The sequence below is a fragment of the Myotis davidii genome, unplaced genomic scaffold (assembly GCF_000327345.1).
Source record: "Myotis davidii unplaced genomic scaffold, ASM32734v1 scaffold420, whole genome shotgun sequence".
In the NCBI taxonomy this organism is placed as follows: Eukaryota; Metazoa; Chordata; class Mammalia; order Chiroptera; family Vespertilionidae; genus Myotis; species Myotis davidii.
In genome coordinates this window covers 553013-558388 of record NW_006294421.1, presented here as the reverse complement: position 1 = coordinate 558388, position 5376 = coordinate 553013, and the positions used below count along the sequence as shown (strand labels likewise).

The following is a 5376-nucleotide window of genomic DNA, read 5'->3' as shown; positions in this document are numbered from 1 at the left end:
CTTCCTACCTCTTTCTCTCTAAAAGAATTTTAAACATATTTTAAAAAATTAAAAATGAAACTGCCTCATGACCCAGCAATACTACAACTAGGTACATATCCAAAGAAACCCAAACACTAACTTGAAAAAAGATATTCATCCCTATGCTCATTGCAGTGTTATTTACAATAGTCAATATATGGAAACAACCCTACTGCTCATTATTAGGCATGTACATCCGCTGATCTAGAGGATGTTATGCTAAGTGAAATAAATCAGAGAAAGAAAAAAATACCATATGATTTTACTTATATGTAAAATCTAAAGAATGAAATAAACAAAATGGAAACAAACCTATAGATAGAACTGAATGATGGTTTCCAGGTAAAAGGGGTTTTGAGGGCTGGCTGAAAAACATAAAGGGATTAACAAGTACTAATTGATAATTACAAAATAGTCAAGGAGTGTGGAGTACAGCCTAAGAAATATAGTCAATGATATTGTAATAATTATGTGTGTTGTGAGGTTGGTACTTGACATACCAGGTGATCAGTTTGTAGAATATATGATATTCTGGCCTAATATATGATATTCTGAAACTAATACACAGTAGTGCTGAATGTAAACTGTGGTTGAAAAATAAAAAGATAGGCACATAAACAGAGGTGAAGAAACAATTAGACATGTTCAAATTATGTCTAATTTTAACCTAATAGTATCTGTGAATGGTAAGAACATGTCAATTTTTTATTTGCTATGTTTCTTTGTAGCTTCTTCATTTCATGTGTTGAACCTGCATTAATTTTGTAATTAGTAAAGACAGCAATTTCAAAAATAAATTTAATTGTGGATTTTTTGTTGTACCATCTACTCTGGGGGTCTAGGGGATGATGAAATGTGACTGGTTTGTTTGGTTCAGTGGCTAGAGTATCAGCCTGCGGACCGAAGGGTCCCAGGTTCGATTCCAGTCAAGGGCACATGAAATGTTGTGGGCTTGATCCCCAGTAGGGGGCATGTAGGAGGCAGCTGATCAATGATTCTCTCTCAACATTGATGTTTCTATCTCTCTCTTCCTCTCCCTTCCTCTCTGAAATCAATAAAAATATATATATTTTTTAAAAAAGAAAAAAAAAAGAAATGTGACTTGGACTGCCAAAAAAACTATGTCAATTGGCCCTATCCAGTTTGGCTCAGTGAACAGAGTGTCAGTCCTCAGACTGAAGGGTCCCAAGTTCAATTCTGGCCAAGGGCATGTGCCTTGGTTGCAGGCTACATCATGGGCCAGGTTGGGGTGAGTGGGGGAGGCAACCCATCGGTGTGTCTCTCTCAGAGCGATATTTCTGTCTCTCCTTCTCCCTTCCATTTTCTTTAAAATTCAATAAAAAAATTATAACCTTAGGTGAGGATTTAAAAAACACACTAATTCAATTGAGTAAGAATATAGTGGTGGTTGATGCTATGTTCTACTCAGGATCTACATGGCCACAGAACATGCTTCATTTTTGAATCTCCTGATGCTATCAGGCCTTTGATGGAGTTAGGAAGGAATCCATGGCTATAGTGACCCTTCTCTGATTTGCTCTTTGTCTCCTTATCTTTCTCACAGGGATTTAGCTGGATTGATTTGGTCCCAGGATTAGTAGTACATCCCCTTTCCCTGAATCATGTAATCTAAAGTGTTGGGGGAGGATGGGCACAAAACCCCCTCAATCACTCTCCACCTTATTTTGCTAAGACAAAGCTGCACTTTCTTAAAAAGAAACTTCTATCAGGAAATAAAAATAAAAATGTAAATGTTTTTCAGTAGAGATGCCTTCTATCTTAATCCTGAAATCAGATCTTGGCATATTTCAGTACCCACACAAATTGTGCATTGTTGGTGAGAGCCTGGAGGAAATGTTAGGATTCTGGCAGTTCTTCACTATTCTGTTTTGTTACTGTGTTTTTTGCCCTCTTAGGAATTTATGTATTTTCAAAAGAAAACATAATTAAAGAACTCCAGTATCTAATATTAATGAGAAAGTGGGTAACATGACAATATATTACTCTATGCTAAGATCTGCAAAGAATCTGGCAAGGAATCTGGTAGAAGACTATAATTTTTAAATTAGTGAAGTATATTAGAATACATTTTTAAACCATACTTGTATAATAGCACCATTTGACCCATGTACTTAAAATATTAGACAAAGTGATTGTACAAACTCTTGCTGAGTTCCCTCTGAATTACAATCAAAGTGGCCTGAGAACAACAATGTCCAAGGGGCTTTGTCTGGTTGCTTTTCCGTCCTTGTCTCTGGCAATGCTGATGCTCAAACAATTTGCCCAAGTATAGTGAAGCCATTATCATTTTTCACTGCTCTTCTTCCTCCGTCTCCTCCTTCTCTTCTTTTTCCTTCATTTCATCCTCCTCCTATTTCATTTTTAGGTCCCTGAAATCCATCTGGTCCTGGAGGAATTACACATTCCCCTTGTAAATCTGAGGTTCCTCAAACCCTTGACTGCTGTAGACCCTTCTTCTGAGGATATCTATGACTTTGGAATCCTGGAAAATTAGCCCTTACCCTGGAAACATTGCTGGAATTTGACCTAAACTCAGAATTGAGTTGACTGACTGGCAAAACTTAGCTTAAGTGATGCCCTGGGCAATTTCTTACCAGAGACCCTGGGAATTGAATGACAGATACCCCTTCCCTGGCGTCGGTATCAGTTGCATTGAGGTCCTCCTCTAGCTAGAATCTTTCAAGTCTCTTGCTTAAGAACTTATTTCTCCTTTAAAGTTGAGGAATGTCTCCCAGCCCCAATTAGTCCACAAATAAGAGAGGGATAACATAGTCTGAGTCCTATGAACAACCCTGTGTTTCTATTTCAGGTTATTCTCTCTTGTAACAAAGATCTTTGCTAAATCCCTGAGGAGCTTCAAGGAAAGGAATACAGTGGCCCTTCTCTTTCTGCAGAGATGTGTGAGGGCAAGAGGAAGCTTGTCCTAATAGATATACCTCCTTACTGCTTAATCCCCAGATGACAATCTTCTTATCCTTAAACTAGAGGCCCAGTGCACAGATTTGTGCACTGGTGGGTCCCTTGGCCTGGCCTGTGGGGATCGGGCCAAAACTGGCTCTCCAACATCCCCTGCGGGGTCCAAGATTGCGAGAGGGCACAGGCCAGGCTGAGGGACCCCACTGGTGCACAATTTGGACCAGGGAGGGACCGTGGAAGGGCTCCAGGGCATGTCCGGCCTGTCTCGCCCAGTCCCAATCAGCCCGACCCCAGCACCCCAGCAGCAAGCTAACCTACCGGTCCGAGCGTCTGCCCCCTAGTGATCAGTGCGCGTCAAGGTGACTGGTCAAATGGTCGAACAGTTGGACACTTAGCATATTAGGCTTTTATTATATAGGATTGTACAGTCCAGTTTAAGATAATCACTTTCATCACACAGGTCAATGAAGTGATGTCAAATGGAAAGGGTGGTTGACAATCAGGAGATGTGAAGAAGAAGGCCTTAGCCACAAGGGTGTGCCATAGAGGCATATCTTAATCTCTTAGATAGGGACTACCCAGGATGGTAAGGATCTAACCACCCTGTCAATTTTGTATTGTCTTGAGTCTACATTGCTTGTAGTAATCATTGTTAGATCCTGAGAGAGGATACTGACATGATAGGTTCCTGTCTTTCTTAAAATGTGAAATCTAGCATCATACCTAGTAACACTCCTAAGGCTATTAAGTCCATCTGTGCAGATTTCATTTTGGTTAATTTCATTGTCTTCCAGCTTTCATCTAAAATGGCTAGAACACTTTAAGCCCAATCAGTTGATGAAGGTCATTTACTCCTTACCAATTAGAAAATAAGCCACATTGCTTCTGGCTAAGAATTCTGGACACATTTTTCCAAAGGCTTGATGGGGCAGTTCACCAGGAAGGAAGACTCCAAGAAACCAGAGAAAGAAGATAAAAAAGAAGGAAACATCTTGTGTCCACTCAGACTTTTATTTTTGGTGTTTCTAAATTTAAATGTGTGCTCTTCTTCTTCTACTTTTTAAATCTGTGCTCCTTTTTCATATCACTGGCAATATCTAACGAGGCCACTCTTATTTTGTGTCTTAAAGCAATCCTGTAATGATTTCTAAATAATCTGGAGCGGGGAGCTTTGTAAAGCTTTTTGAAACAATTTGAGTTGGCATTCCCGGTCACCAATACTGTAAGATATAGATTTGAAATTAGATTGTTGGTGGTGGTATTGAAGACAGAGGGCTTCAAATGCTTACTTATTCTCTTTCTTTCATACTGTGCGGTTCTGAGGCCTCTTAAACCATGACAAGGAAGAATTTCTCCGAGGATCTAACTAGCGGGCACCCAATAAGCATTTCTAGGAATTCAGGTTTAAGGAACCAGGGAGATCTGATTGAGAAATAAGATTTTTACACAGAGAGCGGAGGATAAGCAAGTAAAACCGGTGTGTGGAGTTTGGTCAAAGAAATGTAGAGCTCTTAGAGGTGAGCAGACATGGTTTTCCATCCTTCTCAAACGCACCCGCAGCCTGAGTTCCGCGATCCAAGTATATCTGTGTTACATACGAAATGAAATGAGTGATGGCAGCTGCGGAGAGACCGAGGCAGCTCGGGCTCGGGTTCTGCCGGGTGATCCCAGGCTCCAAGGTAACAGGGCGGGGAGGCGTTCCAGGAGCGCAGGGCTCCTCCCGGCCTCCCCAGTAGAGTGGCTTGAGTGGGCTCGAATCTTCTGAAGCTGCCAGTTGCCAAATGAAATCTGAAACCCTGAGCTGCGTCTGTGGGTTGGCCCCGCTCAGTTGTCCCAGCCTCTTGTACTGTATATTTACTCATTCACACACAATCACTCTTTCTAACTTCTGGGACTCTTGATTTGCGCAACTGCTAGGATTTCTCAAGTGCATGTGGCAACCCAGCCCAGCTCCCGGTGGAAACCCGCAGGGCTCCGGAGGGTCTCCCAGGCCCCGGGAGCTGTCAGGGCTGCGGCGGGGACAGGAGAGGATCGAGGCTCAGGCAGCTGGGGGGAAACCACCCACAACTTTCCACCCCAGCCGCGGCTTTCTCGGCCCCGAGAATTTCCTCCGAAACCACAGCTGCAGAGCAACTAAGTGCATGGCGCGCAACACTTCTTGTGGGAAGTAAAGGAGCCGTCCCACCCCCTTTATCTCTTTTGCTTTTCTTTCGGCTGGTCCTCGGAGCCTTTTCCTTCCTCCGTCCAGCATCTGTCGTGCGCAAGGAGCAGGGTAGGTGACGCGGCTACTGGGGTGCCCCCCGGAGCCACCTCCGGAGGCTGGGACGCGGCCTTGGGGGCGAGCGGGGGCTGCGGCACAGCTGCCAGGGACAGGGGAGTGAAGGGGGGAGGGGCGCGAGGGCGAGGGGGGAGCGTGGG

General features: G+C 43.3%; 1 protein-coding gene across 2 annotated transcripts in view; it reads left to right on the top strand.

The window, feature by feature from the left end:
* Positions 1-5376, top strand: part of ARHGAP24 (Rho GTPase activating protein 24) — a 537541-nt gene that overhangs the window by 51396 nt on the left and 480769 nt on the right. Inside the window, exon 1 of one of the 2 annotated variants that reach the window (XM_006768662.2) lies at positions 4842-5230. The exons of the other annotated variant lie outside the window; for it this stretch is intronic. The gene's annotated coding sequence lies outside the window, so the exon portion shown is untranslated. Of the gene's footprint in view, positions 1-4841; positions 5231-5376 lie in introns of those variants that run through there. 2 annotated transcript variants of the gene reach the window in all.